This window comes from Heterodontus francisci, chromosome 5 (assembly GCF_036365525.1).
Source record: "Heterodontus francisci isolate sHetFra1 chromosome 5, sHetFra1.hap1, whole genome shotgun sequence".
In the NCBI taxonomy this organism is placed as follows: domain Eukaryota; kingdom Metazoa; phylum Chordata; class Chondrichthyes; order Heterodontiformes; family Heterodontidae; genus Heterodontus; species Heterodontus francisci.
The window spans coordinates 115,151,537-115,172,362 of record NC_090375.1 but is presented as its reverse complement, the minus strand read 5'-3'; the positions used below and the strand labels follow the sequence as shown (position 1 = coordinate 115,172,362).

The 20,826-nt window shown below is 43.6% G+C and overlaps 1 long non-coding RNA gene and 1 other non-coding gene across 3 annotated transcripts in view; both read left to right on the top strand.

Annotated features, from left to right (window-relative positions):
- Positions 1-1,731: 1,731 nt before the first annotated feature.
- Positions 1,732-20,826, top strand: part of LOC137370014 (uncharacterized) — a 34,304-nt gene continuing 15,209 nt past the window's right edge. The window contains exons 1-2 of one of the 2 annotated variants that reach the window (XR_010975063.1): positions 1,732-2,120; positions 20,437-20,552. This is a non-coding gene — a long non-coding RNA (uncharacterized lncRNA). The remainder of the gene's footprint in view (positions 2,121-20,436; positions 20,553-20,826) is intronic. The other variant, XR_010975064.1, reaches the window with a different exon arrangement.
- On the top strand, positions 20,714-20,794 carry LOC137370371 (small nucleolar RNA SNORD87). The gene has a single exon (XR_010975131.1). It is a non-coding gene; the product is annotated as a small nucleolar RNA SNORD87 (small nucleolar RNA).

Below are 20,826 nucleotides of genomic sequence, written 5' to 3'. Positions count from 1 at the left end.
TATCTGACGAAGGGAGAACAGCATGTCAATAGTCGATCTCTCTGCACGAAAGCCACACTGTGCCTCAGGGTAGACGCGCTCGGCCAGCTTCTGGAGCCTGTTCAGAGCGACTCGAGCAAAGACTTTCCCCACTATGCTGAGCAGGGAGATTCCACGGTAGTTGTTGCAGTCACCGCGGTCACCTTTGTTTTTATAGAGGGTGATGATGTTGGCATCGCGCATGTCCTGGGGTACTGCTCCCTCGTCCCAGCACAGGCATAGCAGTTCATGTAGTGCTGAGAGTATAGCAGGCTTGGCACTCTTGATTATTTCAGGGGTAATGCTGTCCTTCCCAGGGGCTTTTCCGCTGGCTAGGGAATCAATGGCATCACTGAGTTCCGATTTGGTTGGCTGTATGTCCAGCTCATCCATGACTGGTAGAGGCTGGGCTGCATTGAGGGCAGTCTCAGTGACAGCATTCTCCCTGGAGTACAGTTCTAGGTAGTGCTCAACCCAGCGGTCCATCTGTTTGCGTTGGTCAGTGATTATGTCCCCCGATTTAGATTTGAGGGGGGTGATCTTCTTGATGGTTGGCCCAAGAGCTCTCTTCATGCCATCATACATTCCTCTGATGTTTCCGGTGTCTGAGGCCAGCTGAATATGACTGCATAGGTGTTGCCAGTAGTCGTTTGCGCAACGCCTAGCTGTTCTTTGTGCAGTACTTCTGGCTGCTTTAAGTGCTGCGGATGTTAAATCGCTGGGGGCTTTCTTGTAGTTCAAAAGTGCAATGCGCTTAGCAGCTATGACAGGTTCCAGCTCTTCATTATGAGATTGAAACCAGTCTGCATTTCTCTTCGCACTTTTGCCGTAGGTGGTCAAAGCTGACTCATAGATGGCGTCTCTGATGTGGGCCCACTTGGTCTCAGCATCCCCTGTGGGAGTGTTTTGAAGGGCTGTTACAAGTGAATTTAGAAATTTTTGTAACAGCTGTGGGTGAGAAATTCTGCTCCTGTTGATGCGCGGGTGGCCCTTCTGCTCGGAATGATGCAACTTCTTTGGTCTGAGTCTAACCTTGCTGCACACCAGGGAGTGGTCGGTGTCGCAGTCCGCACTGTGGAAGCTGCGTGTGATTTGAACACTGTTTAAGGCGGCTCGCCTTGTGACAATGAGGTCTAGCTGGTGCAACGACGTGATCTTGGGTGCCTCCATGAAACCTGGTGACAGGGTTTAGTGTGAAGTTAGTACCTGATGCAAATAGACAGAAATTCAGACACACCAGGAAAAGACCAGCAAAGATTTACATTGAATTTAAAAGAATGAAACATATGGTTTTCAATCACTCGATACCATTGCTCAAGCTAGAACCCCCATATGAAAATTTGAGATAGGTGATGTTGGAGAAGAATTTAAAAATAGTATCCCAGTTAGTATAAGAACTCACATTGAAGAACAAAGAGGTACAAGGGTAACAAGTTGCAATAAATGACCGATGATTCAGCTAATACACAAATTCCTAACTCAGAATAAATATGGGTCTAGTAACCCTTACAGGTTAGGGAGCGATAGCAGGGATTACAACAAACCGCCACTCCTGGATTATAATCCGCCATTGTCGGATTACCATCAACGATTACAATAACAAACCGTCACAGACACTTACATTCCGATGACGCTCCCGCTGTTATTGAAACGACGAATGAGCGGCGCAGGCCCGAGTGACGCTGTCAGATGGGAGCGCGCGGGCCGCGCCTGGGTGACGTTAGTGGGCGCGCGCCGTTTAATGACCAAGCACGCTGACGCATCTTACCGCCGATCGTTTGTCCCTGTGAGGTTGGAGGGGAGCTGTTGGAATCGCTTCTTCCCAGACCTTGTGGCCTCGGTTCAGAGTTTTCGGCCTTCTGTGCGGACGCGGTTCAGAGTTTTCGGCCTTCTGTGCGGACGCGGTTCAGAGTTTTAGGCCTTCTGTGCGGTCGCGCTTCAAAGTTTTAGGCCTTCTGTGCGGTCGCGCTTCAGAGTTTTAGGCCTTCTGTGCGGAAGAAAGGTTGGCGGTGCAGTAGTTTTGCGGACTCGGGGTAAGACTGCTGGAGAATGGGAGAGGAGGCCGACGAAGACCAATTGCTGCTGTTCAGCTCACTGAACCGGTATGTGAAACAGAGTTTGTTCTTTGCGCATCCACCTGTTTTGTACGGGCGAAATAAGCTTTCTCGTATAGTTTATAGCGTTTCAAGGTTGGTATGTGTGGCCTGGTTTAAATTGTAGACATTGTGAAAATATAGTCCAGTCAGTGTCTAATGACTCTGTAAACTGATCTGGCAAACAGTACCGGATTAATGGCCTTTTCTTTTTAGTGAAATGTGAAAAGCAGTTGCCCACACACCGTTTGTTTCTGATTGATTAAAATTAATATGCTATATTCCTGTGAATAATAGAAAGCACATGGAAGCAATTAGGTAAACACTTGGTTATTAAGGAACAGCTTCCTGAACTTAAATTTACAAATATTAAATCGTTCGGCATGGTAATCAAGTAACTTGGAGATCAAAGAATTAAATCTGAATATTATCCTATTGCTTTATTCCTGTCAAATCATCGGTTTCAAAACCAGAATTTGCTAGACCTAAGAGGTGTGTGAGGATCCCAGAGGTATCAAACTTCCGTCCATTTGTTAGTTTCCTGAAGTTTTCTGTATTTGGTGACTTACTAATGCATTATTACTGTTCATGTGGATTTCTTTTAAAAATCCTGTGTATGGCATGTGCATCTTATTGCTATTTTCCAATAACTTTGTTGTGTTGACATTTAAAATGGAACATTTATGATGAATCTCAGCATTCCCAGCTTGCAGTTTGTGCTTAGCATAGCTTGAAGGGTGTGCACTCTCATTCTGTAAGGATTTGAGAGGTTATTTGCTTTTTTCAAAAGACTGAAAGAAGCTAGAGATGAATTATCAAAGCTTTATTTCAGGTAAGTTCATCATTAGCAAATGATGTACTCAATTATCAACTCAGCTGTTCAATAAGGCAAAACCTGTGGTCTGTATCTGTGGTCATGCTTTCTTTGGTTAGAAAAGAAAGTGAAGAGATTATCTATTGATAACAGGACTAAAACAGGTATACACTCAGCAATTTTTTTTTTCTACACACGCACTAAATTTTGCAACCTTTTGAAATTTATCTTCTAGCTTCCCCCAAGTAATTTTGAAAAACAACCAAATGGATTTTGTTGAAGACCGAGAAGTGTTCTATCATTTGACTAGATTAAATGCAACTTTTATCCTGGGAAATTGAGTACGCAGCACATATTCAGACTTCAGGATCAACCTATCATTCTTTTTTTCCGCCTCATACTTGCGGTGAAGCCCCATTGCTTCCTTCTTGTGCTGGCACTGTCTTCCCTTTTCTTCCTTATGTTTGCACCATTTGTTTTCCTCTTCGACTGCCAGTTTGTGTTTCAGCTTCATGGTGGCATATGATCTGGACAGGTTCCAATGGCATGCAGGGGCCAGAGAGGAATTTTTCAAAGTATTTATTCCCTCATTGGGCCTGGATGTTTCCTCTGGTTTTGCCTCGCCCTGGAGATTACATGGCAGTGGGGAGAAGGAAGTATCTCGTCATGAACCATCATGAGTTTGGGGCAGCCTTGATAGGCAGGAAAAGACCAACTGGCTCATCAGTTTCATTCTAAAATAATACAGGAGTTCTCCTTAATTTGATGCAGATGAAAACTGGGCATTTTTGCCTCGTTTTGATTCAGGTAATTAGGGAAAGTCCTGAGGTTTGATGTATCACGCTAAGGAGTGCATTTACCCTAAGCGTTAAAGTAAGCCGATGAGCAATGAGGATTTTCATCTTGCGTTTAATTCAAACAAATCTCTAAATGATATACCTTTTTTTGTTTTACTATCAATCTCCTCTTTTCTCCCTCCCCTGCCATAAAAAAATGAATAATTGAATTTCTCCGAGCAGGAGGAGGTGATTTGGTCATCGTGTCTTTCCCATACCTTTCTTTTCAAAAAACATTTAAATATTTATGCACTTACCTTTTAAAAGCTATTATGGGACATAGAAACATAGGAAATAGGAGCAGGAGTAGGTCATTCGGCCCCTGGCGCCTACTCTGCCATTCAACTAAATCATGGCTGATGATCTACCTCAATGCCACTTTCCTGCACTATTCCCACATTCCTTGATATCTTCAATATCAAGAAATCTATTGATCTTGGATATACTCCATGACTAAGCCTCTACAGCCCTTTGGAGTAGAGAATTCCAAAGATTCACCACCTTCTGTGAAGAAATTTCTCCTCATCTCAGTCTTAAATAGCCTACCTCTTATTCTGCGACTGTGTTCCCTGGTTCTAGACCCCACACCCAGGGGAAACATCCTTCCTGCATCCACCCTGTCGAGCCCTGTAAGAATTTTGTATGCTTCAATGAGATCACCCCTCTCATTCTTCTGAACTCTAGAGAATATAGGAGCAGGACTCGGCCATTCAGCCCATCAAACCTGCTCTGTGATTCAGTATGATCATGGCTGATTTTCTACTTCAATACCTTTTTCCCACACTATCCTCTTACCCCCTCATGTCATTTGTATTTGGAAATATGTCAATCTCTTTAAACATACTCGATGAAAATATGTGCTCCACGTGAGGCTCGAACTCACAACCTCAGTATAGCTCACTAACTGTACTGCTGTATAAATGCCACACGCTAGCCAGTTGCACCACTAGAGCTGCAAAGAGGAGTGCAGTATTCCGGCATCGATCCCACTACCTCTTGCATACAAAGCAAATGCTCTACCATTTGAGCTAATCCCCAAATATACACAGTCTCCTCGATTTCTGCTATTGGACAAACCCACCATCCTAGGGATCAATTTGGTGAACCTTTGTTGCACGCCTTCTATGGCAAGTATATCCTTCCTTGGGTAAAGAGACCAAAACCACACAATACTCCAGGAGCTTTCTCACCAAGGCTCCATACAATTGCAGCAAGACCTCTTTACTGGGGTCTGCTTCCACTACTGTTTTTGGTAAGATCTTTCATGTTCTCACAACTCTGTTTAAAAAAAAAACACATTCTCCTAACCTCCTTTCCTTATTCTGTAATGCTGCCCTATTCTGTCCCTGCCTCAGCTCATCTGCTGCTGAAACCTTCATCCATGTTTTTGTTACCTCTCGACTTAACTATTCCAACATACTGCTGGCCAGCCTCCCATGGCTACACTGCGCAGACTTGAGGTAATCCAAAACTCTGCTGCCCATGTCCTAATTTGCACCATCACCCATCACCCCTGTGCTCGCTGGTTAAGCAGTCCCTCAATTTTTAAAATTCTTATCCTTGTTTTCAAATCCCGCCTGCCATGGCTTCAACCCTCCCTTTCTCTGTAATTTCTGCCAGCCCCACTACCCTCTGAGATATCTGCACTTCTTTAATTCTGGCTTCTCGAACATCCCTGACTTTAATCGCTCCACCATTGGTTGTTTGTATCAGCTGCCAAGACCCTAAGGCCTGGAATTCCCCCTCTAAACCTCTCAGCCTCTCTTATCTCTTTACGTAGGTCAGTGCAAATTTAGCTTTATAGCGTTCCCATGAAGGGCCTTGGGATGTTTTATTGTGTTAACGGTGCTATGTAAATACAAGTTCTGACTAGGCATTTTTTAAAGAACAACGCCATTTCACATAGCTCGGTTGTTAGAATGGACACCAAGTGCCAGAGCCCCTCGCACCAGTAACAGTTTGCCACAGGCTTGAAGTGATTAGGTCTAATGAGAAAGAGACTAACCTCCTGTAGCACTTCTACCAATGCAGATGGAATGTAGAACTGATTTTCAGTAAACAACAATACCTGTATTTATACAGTGCCTTTTAATATAGTAAAATGTCTGAGTGCTTCACAGGAGAGTTAGCAAACAAAATTTGGCAGAGCCACACAAGCAGATATTTGGGTAGGTGACCAAAGGTTTGATCAAAAAGGTAGATTTTAAGGAGGAAAGAAGAGTGAAACAGAGAGGTTTAGTGAGGGAATTCCAAAACTTAGGGCCTTGGCAACTAAAGGTACCGCCCCGTTGTCAGTGGTGGAGCAATTAAAACATGTAATGCTGGAAACACTCAGCAGGTCTGGCAGCATCTGTGTGGAGAGAAGCAGAGTTAATGTTTCAGGTCTGTGACCTTTCATCAGAACTGAGAAAAGTTAGAAATAGAATAGGTTTTGAGCAAATGAAAGGGACGGTGGAAAGAACAAAAGGGATGGTCTGTGATTGGGTGGAGGGCAGGAGAGATTAAATGACAAAGGTTTTATGCTACAAAGCCAAAGGGAGCAGCAGTGGGACAAGTAAATAAACAAAAGATGCGTCCAGCAGAGGTGTGAATGGCAGGATGGCAGCCATCTGAATGCAAAGTTAAAAGAGTTAAGAAAGAAACGAGAGAAAACCAAACAAACAAAACAAAATGGGGTCAGAGGTTGCAATCTTAAAATTATTGAATACAGTGTTGAGTCTAGAATGCTGTAAAGTGCCCAGTCGAAAGATGAAGTGCTGTTCCTTACGTTGCATTGAGCTTCATTGGAATGCTGCAGCAGGCCAAGGACAGAAAAGTCAGAGTTGGAGCAAAGTGGAGAATTGAATTGACAGGCGACTGGAAGCTCAAGGTCATAAGAACAAAGAACAGCACAGGAACAGGCCATTCGGCCCTCCAAGCCTGCGCCGATCTTGATGCCTGCCTAAACTAAAACCTTCTGCACATCTGGGGACCGTATCCCTCTATTCCCATCCTATTCATGTATTTGTCAAGATGCCTCTTAAACGTCATTATCGTACCTGCTTCCACCACCTCCCCCGGCAGCAAGTTCCAGGCACTCACCACCCTCTGTGTAAAGAACTTGCCCCGCACATCCCCTCTAAACTTTGCCCCTCTCACCTTAAACCTATGTCCCCTAGTAACTGACTCATCCACCCTGGAAAAAAGCTTCTGACTATGCCCCTCATAACTTTGTAAACCTCTATCATGTCACCCCTCCACCTCCGTCGTTCCAGTGAAAACAATCCAAGTTTATCCAACCTCTCCTCATAGTTAATGCCCTCCAGACCAGGCAACATCCTGGTAAACCTCTTCTGTACCCTCTCCAAAGTCCTTCTGGTAGTGTGGCGACCAGAATTGCACGCAATATTCTAAGTGTGGCCTAACTAAAGTTCTGTACAGCTGCAACATGACTTGCCAATTATTATACTCTATGCCCCGACCGATGAAGGCAAGCATGCCGCATGCCTTCTTGACTACCTCATCCACCTGCGTTGCCACTTTCAGTGACCTGTGGACCTGTACGCCCAGATCTCTCTGCCTGTCAATACTCCTAAGGGTTCTGCCATTTACTGTATACTTCCCACCTGCATTAGATCTTCCAAAATGCATTACCTCACATTTGTCCGGATTAAACTCCATCTGCCATTTCTCCGCCCAAGTCTCCAACTGATCTATATCCTGCTGTATCCTCTGACAATCCTCATCACTGTCCGCAACTCCACCAACCTTTGTGTCATCCGCAAACTTACTAATCAGACCAGCTACATTTTCCTCCAAATCATTTATATATACTACAAACAGCAAAGGTCCCAGCACTTCTTTGTCCTCCTTATCTCGAGAGACAATGGGTAAGCGCCTGGAGGTGGTCAGTGGTGTGTGGAGCAGCGCCTGGAGTGGCTATAAAGGCCAATTCTAGAGTGACAGGCTCTTCCACAGGTGCTGCAGAAAAATTTGATTGTCAGGGCTGTTACACAGTTGGCTCTCCCCTTGCGCCTCTGTCTTTTTTCCTGCCAACTGCTAAGTCTCTACGACTCGCCACACTTTAGCCCCGCCTTTATGGCTGCCCGCCAGCTCTGGCGAACGCTGGCAACTGACTCCCACGACTTGTGATCAATGTCACAGGATTTCATGTCGCGTTTGCAGATGTCTTTAAAGCGGAGACATGGACGGCCGATGGGTCTGATACCAGTGGCGAGCTCGCTGTACAATGTGTCTTTGGGGATCCTGCCATCTTCCATGCGGCTCACATTGCCAAGCCATCTCAAGCGCCGCTGACTCAGTAGTGTGTATAAGCTGGGGATGTTGGCTGCCTCGAGGACTTCTGTGTTGGAGATACGGTCCTGCCACCTGATGCCAAGTATTCTCCAGAGGCAGCGAAGATGGAATGAACTGAGACGTCGCTCTTGGCTGACATTTGTTGTCCAGGCCTCGCTGCCATAGAGCAAGGTACTGAGGACACAGGCTTGATACACTCGGACTTTTGTGTTCCGTGTCAGTGCGCCATTTTCCCACACTCTCTTGGCCAGTCTGGACATAGCAGTGGAAGCCTTTCCCATGCGCTTGTTGATTTCTGCATCTGGAGACAGGTTACTGGTGATAGTTGAGCCTAGGTAGGTGAACTCTTGAACCACTTCCAGAGCGTTGGCACCAATATTGATGGATGGAGCATTTCTGACGTCCTGCCCCATGATGTTCATTTTCTTGAGGCTGATGATTAAACCAAATTCATTGCAGGCAGCCGCAGCACTGATCCCTGCGGAACACCACTAGTCACATCCCTCCATTCAGAAAAACACCCTTCCACTGCTACCCTCTGTCTTCTATGACAGAGACAGTTCTATATCCATCTTGCCAGCTCACCTCTGATCCCGTGTGACTTCACCTTTTGTACCAGTCTGCCATGAGGGACCTTGTCAAAGGCTTTACTGAAGTCCATATAGATAACATCCACAGCCCTTCCTTCATCAATCATCTTTGTCACTTCCTCAAAAAACTCAATCAAATTAGTGAGACACGACCTCCCCTTCACAAAACCATGCTGCCTCTCGCTAATAAGTTTGTTTGTTTCCAAATGGGAGTAAATCCTGTCCCGAAAAATCATCTCTAATAATTTTCCTACCACTTGTGGATTGAATGGAGGTGTTCTGCAAAGTGATCACCGAGTCTGCATTGTCTCCCCAATATAGAGGAGACCACATTGTGAACAGCAAATACGGTATAATAAATTGAAAGAAGTACAAGTAAATTGCTGTTTCACTTGAAAGGAGTGTTTGGGACCATGGATAATGAGAAGGGAGGAGGAAAAAGGGCAGGTGTTGCATCTCTCGTGCTTGTATGGAAATGTGTAGCAGGAAAGGGAGGGGGTGTTGGGGTAATTGAAGAATGGACCGGAGTGTTGCAGAGCGAACAGTCCCTTCGGAATGACAACTTGTATTTATATAGTGCCTTTAACACAATAAAATGTCCCAAGGCGCTTCACAGGAGCATTATAAAACAAAATATGACACAAAGCCACATATTGGCTCAGATGACAAAGCGTTTGATGAAAGCAGTAGGTTTTAAGCAGTGTCTTAAAAGAGGAAAGTGAGGTTTAGCAAAGGTATTCCAGAGATTAAGGCCTAGGCTACTGAAGGCGCGGACAACAGTGGTCAAGCAATTAAAATCGGGTGCTCAACAGGCCAGAATTAGAGGAGCACAAATATCTCGGAAGATATTGGAGCTGGAGGAGATTACAGAGATAGGGAGAGGCGAGACTTTGGATATAAAACAAGGATGAGAATTTAAAATCAAGACGTTGCTTGACCTGGAGCCAGTGTAGGTCAATGAGCACAGGGATGATAGGTGAATGGGACATGGTGTGCAAGTTAAGACACGGGCAGCAGAGTTTTGGATAACTTCATTTTTAAAGAGTGTCGATTGTAGGAGTCCAGCCAGGAGTGCATTGAAATAGTGAAGTCTAGAGGTAACAAAGGCATGTATGAGGGTTTCAACAGCAGAAGGCTGAGGCAGAGACAAGGGCAGAATTGTGCAATGGTAGGGAGGTGGAAATAGGCAGTTGTGATGGTGCAAATATGAGGTCAGAAGCTCATCTTGGGGTCAAATATGACGCCAAAGTTGTGAACAGACTGGCTTAATCTCAGAATGTTGTCAGGTAGAGGGATGGAATCGGTAGCTAGGGAACAGAGTTGGAGTGGGGTCCGAAAACAATAGCTTCAGTCTTCCCAACATTTAATTGGAGGAAATTTCTGCTCATATGGTGCTGGATGCCGGATAAGCAGTCTGATAATTTTAGCAACAGTGGAGGAGCGGAGAGAGGTGGTGGTGAGGTAGAGCTGGGTGCCGTTGGCGTACATGTGGAAACTTAATGTTGTGCTTTTGGATGATGTCATCGAGGGGCAGCATGGAGATGAGAAATATGAGGGGGCCGAGGATAGATTTTTGGAGGACACCAGAGGTTACGGTGCAGTTGCAGGAAGAGAAGCCATTGCAAGTGATTCTCTGGCTATGATTAGATAAGAATGGAACCAGGTGAGAGCAGTCTCACCCAGCTGGATGGCAGTCAAGAGGCATTGGAGGAAGATAGTGTGATAAACCGTCTCAAAGGCTGCAGACAGGTCGAGAAAGACAGGGAGGGAAAGTTTATCAAAGTCGCAAATGACATCCAATGTGACGGTGACAAGAGCTGTTTCGGCACTGTGGCAGTGGCAGAAACCCGATTTAGAGGGATTTAAATATGGAGTTCCGGGAAAGATGGGAATGGATTTGGGAAGCAACACCACATTCAAAGACTTTAGAGAGGAAAAGGAGGTTGTAGATGAGATAGTAGTTTGTGAGGACGGTGGTGTCAAGGGTTGGGTTTTAGGAGAGGGATGATGGCAGATTTAAAGGAGAGAAAGACAACACTTGAAAAGAGAGAACTGTTAACAATATCATCTAACATGGAGACCAGGAGGGGAAGTTGGGTGGTCAGCATTTTAGTGGGAAAGGGGCGGAGAACTTGTCCTATATGGTGGCATCATGCTGGAGGTGGCAGAAATGGTGGAGGATGATAGGGTGGAAGTTGAGGGCGAGGGGGACCCTATTGTGGTTTTGGGAAGGGGTGAGAGCAGAACTGCATGGAATAGAACAGACACAGTTGAGGGCCCTTTCAACCATGATGTTGGGGGCGGTGGGGGTCCCTCGGTTGATGAAAAAGGAAGACAGATCGGAAGCGCTAGTATGGAAAGTTGCATTGTCCGGATAGATGCGATGGAGACAGAAAAACTGGGAAAATGCAATAGTCCTTGCAGGAAGTGGGGTGTGACGAAGTGCAATCAAGGTTGTTGTGTGAGTCAGTGGGCTTATAGTGAATACTGATTGACTGACTATTTCTGCAGCTAGGCTGAGGTCAAGAAAGGAAAGAGAACAGTTGGAGATGGACCATGTGAAGATGAGAGAAGGGTGGAAATTGGAAGTAAAATCAATGAAATTATCCAGTTCAGGGTGAGAGCAGAAAATGGCACTGATACATCAGTGTACCAGATAAAGAGGTGAGTGAGGCTGCCTGTGTAGGACTGGAACAAGGAATGTTCCACATATCCCACAAAAAGGCAGGCATAGCTAGGACCCATGCAGGTACCCATTGCAACTCCCTTTATTTGGAGGAAATGAATGGAGCAGCTACAGGCCAGTCAGTTTAACTTCAGTGGTGGAAAAACTTCTGGAAAAAATAATTCGGGACAAAATATATAGTCACATGGAGGAATGGGGATTAATTAAGGAAAGGCAGCATGGATTTCTTAAGAGAAAATCATGTTTAACTAACTTGCTGGAGTTTTTTGAGGAGGTAACGGAGGGTTGATGAGATCAATGCTGTTGATGTGTACATGGTCTTTCAAAAGGCATTTGATACAGTGCCACATAACAGACTTGTGAGCAAACTCGTAGCTCATGGAATAAAAGGGACGGTAGCAACATGGATACGTAATTGGCTGGGTGACAGGAAAGAGTAGTGGTTAATAGATGTTTTTCGGGCTGGAGAAAGGTTTGTCGTGGAGTTCCCCAGGAATCAGTGTTGGGACCCTTGCCTTTCCTGATATATATTAATGACCTAGACCTTGGTGCACAGGGCACAATTTCAAAGTTTGCAGATAATAGAAACATGGAAACATTGTGAACTGTGAGGAGGAAAGTGTAGAACTTCAAAAGGATATAGACAAGTTGGTGGAATGGCAGACAGGTGGCAGATGAAGTTCAATGCAGAGAAATGTGAAGTGATTCATTTTGGTAGGAAGGACATGGAGAGACAATATAGAATAAAGGGTACAATTCTAAAGGGTGCAGTAGCAGCGGGACCTAGATTTATATGTGCATAAGTCATTGAAGGTAACAGGACAGGTTGAGAGCAGTTAATAAAGCATACAGTATCCTGGGCTTTATTAATAGGGGCATGGGGTACAAGAGCAAGGACGTTATGTTGAACTTGTATAAGACACTAGTCCGGCCTCAACTGGAGTATTGCATCCAGTTCTGGGCGCCTCACTTCAGGAAAGGCGTGAGGGCATTGGAGAGAGTACAGAGAAGATTCACGAGAATGGTTCCAGAGATGAGGAATTTCAGTTTTGAAGATAGATTGAAGAAGTTAGGACTGTTTTCCTTGGAGAAGAGAAGGCTGAGAGGTGATTTGATAGAGGTATTCAAAATCATGAGGGGTCTGGACAGAGTAGATGGAGAGAAACTGTTCCCACTCATGAGAGGATTGAGAATGAGAGGGCACAGATTTGAAGTATTTGGTAAGAGAAGCAAAAGTGACATGAGGAAAAACTTTTTCATGCAGGGAGTTGTTAAGGTCTGGAATGCACTGAAGGCAGGTTCAATTGAAACATTCAAAAGGGAATTAGACAGTTTAATGAAAAGGAAGAATGTGCAGGGTTACGGGGAAAAGGCAGGGGAATGGAACTTAGGGAGTGGCTCTGTCTGAGAGCCAATGCAGACACGGTGGGCCGAATGACTACCTCCTGCACAGTAACGATTCTGTAAAGTTGCTCAATGTGAGCACACATTCAGTAAGGTGGAGGAGGGTGGTGGTGGATGAGGATTGTTTGGGCCTCCAATCAGGGAAGAAGCGGAGAGCCCTCAGACCATCCTGGTGGGGGATGGAGGTATAGAAGGATTGGATGGTCTATGGTGAAAAGGAGCAATTAGAGGCCTGAATTAAAGAAGCCCAGATATCATATCTTTGAGGGTTGTAGGGCTGGAGGAGATTACAGATAGGGAGGGACGAAAACAAAAACCCAATTTAAACTGACCAACAAAGAAGAAAAATATTAGATAGGATTTACAGCACAGAAACAGGCCATTTGGCCCAGCAGGTGCACGCTTGTGTTTATGCTCCGCATGAGCCTCCTCCCACCTTTTCTAACCCTATTAACATCCTTCTGTTCCTTCTTTCTCCTTCGTGTTTATCTGTTTTACACTTAAATGCGGCTCGTCTCATCTTCACTAGATAATGAAGTCAGCGTGACTAAGGGAAAGAGTAGGCAGGGAGCAGATGATGAAAGCAAAGGGACTGGTGGTCTGAGGCGTATTTGTTTTAATGCAAGAAGTGTAGTAGGTAAGGCAGATGAACTTAGGGCTTGGATTAGTACCTGAGAGTATGATATTGCTATTACTGAGACTTGGTTAAGGGAAGGGCATGATTGGCAACTAAATATCCCAGGATACCGATGCTTCAGGCGGGATAGAGAGGGAGGTAAAAGGGGTGGAGGAGTTGCATTACTGGTCAAAGAGGATATCACAGCTGTGCTGAAGGAAGGCACTATGGAGGACTCGAGCTGTGAGGCAATATGGGCAGAACTCAGAAATAGGAAGGGTGCGGTAACAATGTTGGGGCTGTACTACAGGCCTCCCAACAGCGAGCGTGAGATAGAGGTACAAATATGTAAACAGATTATGGAAAGCTGTAGGAGCAACAGGGTGGTGGTGATAGGAGATTTAAATTTTCCCAACATTGACTGGGATTCACTTAGTGTTAGAGGTCTAGATGGAGCAGAATTTGTAAGGAGCATCCAGGAGGGTTTTCCAGAGTAGTATGTATATAGTCCAACTCGGGAAGGGGCCATACTGGACCTGGTGTTGGGAAATGAGCCCGGCCAGGTGGTTGACTTTTCAGTAGGGGACTACTTTGGGAATAGTGATCACAATTCCGTAAGTTTTAGAATACTCATGGACAAAGACGAGAGTGGTCCTAAAGGAAGAGTGCTAAATTGGGGGAAGGCCAACTATACCAAAATTCGGCAGGAGCTGGGGAATGTAGATTGGGAGCAGCTGTTTGAAGGTAAATCCACATTTGATATGTGGGAGGCTTTTAAAGAGAGGTTGATTAGCATGCAGGAGAGACATGTTCCTGTGAAAATGAGGGGTAGAAATGGCAAGATTAGGGAACCATGGATGACAGGTGAAATTGTGAGACTAGCTAAGAGGAAAAAGGAAGCACACATAAGGTCTAGGCGGCTGAAGAAAGACGAAGTTTTGAAAGAATATCGGGATTGTAGGCGCAATCTGAAACGAGGAGTTAAGAGAGCTAAAAGGGGTCATGAAATATCTTTAGCAAACGGGTTAAGGAAAATCCCAAAGCCTTTTATTCATATATAAGGAGCAAGAGGGTAACTAGAGAAAGGATTGGCCCACTCAAGGACAAAGGAGGAAAGTTATGCGTGGAGTCAGAGAAAATGGGTGAGATTCTAAATGAGTACTTTGCATCGGTATTCACCGAGGAGAGGGACATGACGGATGTTGAGGTTAGGGACAGATGTTTGATTACTCTAGGTCAAGTCGGCATAAGGAGGGAGGAAGTGTTGGGTATTCTAAAAGGCATTAAGGTGGACAAGTCCCCAGGTCCGGATGGGATCTATCCCAGGTTACTGTGGGAAGCGAGAGAGGAAATAGCTGGGGCCTTAACAGATATCTTTGCAACATCTTTAAACACGGGTGAGGTCCCAGAGGACTGGAGAATTGCTAATGTTGTCCCCTTGCTTAAGAAGGGGAGCAGGGAAAATCCAGGTAATTATAGACCGGTGAGCCTGACGTCAGTGGTAGGGAAGCTGTTGGAGAAGATACTGAGGGATAGGATCTATTCCCATCTGGAAGAAAATGAGCTTATCAGTGATAGGCAACATGGTTTTGTGCAGGGAAGGTCATGTCTTACCAACTTAATAGAATTCTTTGAGGAAGTGACAAAGTTGATTGATGAGGGAAGGGCTGTAGATGTCATATACATGGACTTCAGTAAGGTGTTTGATAAGGTTCCCCATGGTAGACTGATGGAGAAAGTGAAGGCGCATGGGGTCCAAGGTGTACTAGCTAGATGGATAAAGAACTGGCTGGGCAACAGGAGACAGAGAGTAGCAGTGGAAGGGAGTTTCTCAAAATGGAGACGTGTGACCAGTGGTGTTCCACAGGGATCCGTGCTGGGACCACTGTTGTTTGTGATATACATAAATGATTTGGAGGAAAGTATAGGTGTTCTGATTAGCAAGTTTGCAGACGACACTAAGATTGGTGGAGTAGCAGATAGTGAAGGGGACTGTCAGAGAATACAGCAGAATATAGATAGATTGGAGAGTTGGGCAGAGAAATGGCAGATGGAGTTCAATCAGGGCAAATGCGAGGTGATGCATTTTGGAAGATCCAATTCAAGAGTGAACTATACAGTAAATGGAAAAGTCCTGGGGAAAATTGATGTACAAAGAGATTTGGGTGTTCAGGTCCATTGTTCCCTGAAGGTGACAACGCAGGTCAATAGAGTGGTCAAGAAGGCATACGGCATGCTTTCCTTCATCGGACGGGGTATTGAGTACAAGAGTTGGCAGGTCATGTTACAGTTGTATAGGACTTTGGTTCGGCCACATTTGGAATACTGTGTGCAGTTCTGGTCGCCACATTACCAAAAGGATGTGGATGCTTTGGAGAGGGTGCAGAGGAGGTTCACCAGGATGTTGCCTGGTATGGAGGGCGCTAGCTATGAAGAGAGGTTGAGTAGATTAGGATTATTTTCATTAGAAAGACGGAGGTTGAGGGGGGACCTGATTGAGGTGTACAAAATCGTAAGAGGTATAGACAGGGTGGATAGCAAGAAGCTTTTTCCCAGAGTGGGGGATTCAATTACAAGGGGACACGAGTTCAAAGTGAAAGGGGAAAAGTTTAGGGGGGATATGCATGGAAAGTTCTTTACGCAGAGGGTGGTGGGTGCATGGAACGCATTACCAGCGGAGGTGGTAGACGCGGGCACGATAGCGTCTTTCAAGATGTATCTAGACAGATACATGAATGGGCAGGAAGTAAAGAGATACAGACCCTTAGAAAATAGGCGACATGTTTAGATAGAGGATTTGGATCGGTGTAGGCTTGGAGGGCCGAAGGGCCTGTTCCTGTGCTGTAATTTTCTTCTTTGTTTCCCACTTCGTAGTGAGTTCCACATTATAAACACACTGGTGTTACGACTGTGGTGGGTGGAGCATTGTTTATTCTAATTCCACTTCTCCACGAGTCGCAACATACATGTAAATTTTTTCCCACTTATCGACACGGTCAATCATAGCGTCTGTTTTTATCCCAGAATAAAACGCACCAACCAAGTTTCTTTAATAAACTGATAATTTTGTTGTTTACTGGTTGAGACTTGTTTTATAATAATGAAGTAAAGCATACACACACAGATTGAAATATTAAAGTTCCCTTTTTACCTTAGCCCCTCACACGCACATATACACTGGTTAACCAGTAAAATATGTTTATAGAGCTCTATTACAGGCAAAAAAAAAACACTTGGGCTGAATACTTGCTCATTCATGAACAATCAACAGATGAGATGTGTTGTGTTCCAAAACTGGCATACAGTCTGTCCTCCGAGTACACATAGACAGCTCACTGGGATCTTTTAGAACAGTTCTTTTCAGGTGCATTGCGAATTAATTTAGCAGGCTTTTCTTCAAAGGCATGAGATGAGTAAACACAATGGACTTCTCAGGATCTTTAGAGAGGTGTTGAAAAGCTGAGCTGGGTTGTAGTCGTCTTTCTTTCCTTGGGAATTCTTTTTTCTCCTTGGAAGTTCTCTTTTTATGCAGTTCAACCCCAACTCAAAACAATTCAAAAGTGAAGCAGACAACAGGAGGTCAACCTTTTGACCTCCATCAATCTTGACCTGTCATTTCTTGGTAAACTACTTCTCCAAGTGTCCAAAGTTCTCTGTTGTTTATTGAGCTGGAAGTCAGGAGGTTTCCCAGAAAGGCTTGTTGCTTGAAGTCAGGTGGTTTCCCAGAAAGGCTTGTTGCTTGAAGTCAGGTGGTTTCCCAGAAAGGCTTGTTTTCTTCACAAGACCTCTCAGTGCCCCTTTTTTAACAAAAAAACATTTCCAGGGAGTGTTTTTCAAAGTCAAGCCTTTACATGACCCCCTTTGAAGACCCCAAAGTTTAACATTTTTTCAATCTTTCAAAAATAAATCCTCAAAAAATATATTTAACAAAACACAGAGGCAATTTCATAACACTGGGTAAAGAAGTTTCTCCTGAATTCCCTATGGGATTTATTAGTGACTGTCGTGTATTTATGGCCCCAAATCTTGGTCTTGCCTACAAGTGAAACCATATTCTCTACATTTACCCCATCAAACCCTTTCATAACCTTAAAGGTCACCCCTCAGTCTTCTCTTTTCAATAGAAAAGAGGTCAAGCTTTGTTCAGTCATACCTGATAGGTATAATTTGGGGCGGCGCAGTGGTTAGCCCCGCAGCCTCACAGCTCCAGGGACCCGGGTTCAATTCTGGGTACTGCCTGTGCGGAGTTTGCAAGTTCTCCCTGTGACCGCGTGGGTTTTCGCCGGGTGCTCCGGTTTCCTCCCACCGCCAAAGACTTGCAGGTGATAGGTAGATTGGCCATTGTAAATTGCCCCTAGCGTAGGTAGGTGGTAGGGAATATGGGATTACTGCAGGGTTAGTATAAATGGGCAGTTCTTGGTCGGCACAGACTCAGTGGGCCGAAGGGCCTGTTTCAGTGCTGTATCTCTAAATAAATAAATAAAAATAAAACCTCTCAATTTTGGTATCATTCTAGTAAATTTCTTTTGCACCTTCTCCTGTCCCTCTTCTTTTTAAAATATAGAGACCAGAACTGTTCATAATATTCCAAGTCTGATCTGACCTAAGGTTCTGTGCAAGTTTGACATCTATGCTTTCCAATTTTGACCCTTTACAATGGAACCCCAGTGCTTGTTTTGCATTTTTATGGCCTTATTAACGTGCGTCACTACTTTGTGATTTTGTAGAAATGCAAGATACAGAGACTTTCCTCTGATGTGAAATGTGATGAAACTTCCTATTCATCACACCAACAATTCTATTTTAATCAAATTATCTGGTGTTCAGTTGCCTAGTTAATTAACTCATTTAGTTATGGTTAAAATCATTTCTTTTGTACAAAATCTTAGAACTGTCTTGGGTAAGTGTCGTGCATCAATAACAAGATTGAGTTATAATTTTTTTAATTTCCATAAATGATAAATTGAGCTACAAAAAGACATGGGACATTTCTTAGTGAAGGTGTCATCATAAATCATGTTAGCAGCTGTATGCTCTAATTTGGATGATAAATTTCCCCTTGCCACAGGGCATCATGGTTAGAGTGTCCGATGGACCTGACCATGCCCCTGTTCTCTAAAGAAGCAGAAGAGAGAAAGTGATTGGTCAGAGATTTAATTCTGTTTAGTCCTTTGTTTAGTTGTCTCTGTGGTATTATAATCTTAGTCAGGGTCAAAGCCTTGAAATGAACTTGCAGTGAAAATACCACTCTGGTTGTATTGGGACCAGTATGGATCTGTGATCTTTGTACTTTGGTTATTAATCTTTCAATATATTTGCATATGTCATAGTCCTGGTTAGGTTTCTGTTACATGGACTTGAAGAACATCACTTTAAATAAATCCCCCCCCTTTAGTTCATAACTTTATTTTTGATAAATTGATAAAGTAAATACAGTTTAATTGTAAGAATATTTCTGAATTAGCTTGTAGAAGAAAGATGTTCCCATCTATGTACCTTTTACCAGAGGTAGCATAGTGGTAATGTTACTGGACTACTAATCTAGATGCCCGGGCTAATGCTGCAGAGACGAGAGTTCAAATCCCACCATGGCAGTTGGGGGAATTTAAATTTAATTGATAAATCTGGAATAAAATTCTAGTCTCATTAATGAAACTACCAGATTGTTGTAAAAATGTATCTGGTTCACTAATGTCCTTCGGGGAGAAAATCTGCCGTCCTTGCGCGGTCTCGGCTACGTGTGACTCCAGATTCACAGCAATGTGGTTGGCTCTTAACTGCTCTCTGAAATGGCCTAGCAAGACACTCCGTTGTTTTAAACCGCTATAGAACAGTACCTATGCCACATTAACTGCAGCAGTTCAAGAAGGCAGCTCACTACCATCTTCTCAAGGGCAATTAGGGATGGGCAATAAATGCTGGCCTTGCTCGAGCTGCTCACAGAATCATGTAATTAGAAATTTAGAGCGCAGGTGGCCATTCAGCCTAATCCCACCTTCCAGCTCTTGGTCCATAGCCTTGTAGGTTACGGCACTTCAAGTGCCTGTCACATTCCAGGAACGAATAATGTATCTCCGATAAAGTAATATTCCATATTTGCCTTGCTCCTACCCATCGCTATCTTAGATCACTAAGATCATCAGATCCTTTATTTCCACGTTTAAAATCCCCATGTCGCTCCAGTCTTAGAACTTAGATCTTTTATACAAGGGATCAGTTTCATGACTGTTAATGCACTACTTGCTGCTTCCCAATGCTAGAATGTGTCTCTTGTTTTGTGGTGAACTGTATGTCGTATTCATAGTACAGTCTGACCAGGGCACTGTATAGTTTGAATATCCCTTACATTCTGCTGTTTTAGCTATTAACATTCTATTCATTTTGTTTGCTGCTCTGCATTGATTAAATATATTGAGTATTTAGTCTATAAGACTTGCAGGTTTCTTTCAACATCATTCATAGCTATTTCATCAGCATTTATGGGGTATTTTTGTTCGTTTTTTCCCTTCCTGTGTTGAGTACTTTATACCTATCTGTATGAAATTTCATCTGGCATTTTTATGCCCACAGACATAATTTTACCAAACTGATCTTTTAATTTCTGAGCTGCCTCCTTTGATTGCATTGCCCAATCTAGTTTGGTATAATCTGCAAATTCATCTATTTGCATTGAAAATCATGAGTGGTTGTACCATCACAAAAGAAAGCCAATGTTTTTTTTAAAACACAAAACTTTGGTGAAAAGAACTGTTCAAATTTTACTTAACCACTGTTCCGTAAAGTTTGGAACTTTAAATTGATCATTAATACATGTGGTCCTTTGTGACCATTTTGTTAAAAATTCTATCAGCCTTGTACAATGTATCCCCATTCGCAATTGGTGATGAAGGCCAACAATTATCAGTGTTGAATAGGAACAGTGAGTAAAACCATAAAATAAAAACAAAATTCTGAACATGTAGAATGGTCCATAAATTTCTGAAAAGAGATTCATTTATTGTTTTGGATGTAGACTCTTTGTTAGATGTTGGAAAATTAAAATCGTGTCTTAATTAGTTTATATGTTATTATAAACTGTTACAGATGGCAGATATCTTCAGACCTTTGCACACAATTTAAAAATTACTGCTGTTGAAAATGCAAGGTGTTTGGATTTACCCTTTATCTACTGCAGTGTCATTTTGGTGAATATGAAGAAGGTAAAATTATATGTTTTCTTTCTTACGATTAGTAATACCTGCCAGAGATGGAATTTTTTGGAAACTCTTGGGTATACTTGTAAATTACCTTTGTTCAAAGGTTTTTTTTAGTTGTATGTAACTTAGGAAAAAGTTATATGTTTGTGTTTGATTAGGTTTTTGCTGGGACGATGATGAATATCATTGCCGTTTACCCATCTGATACTGCAATGAGGATATCTTATTAATTCTGAGTTTCCAGCATCAAAACATCCAGTACCTGAAAACCGATCTT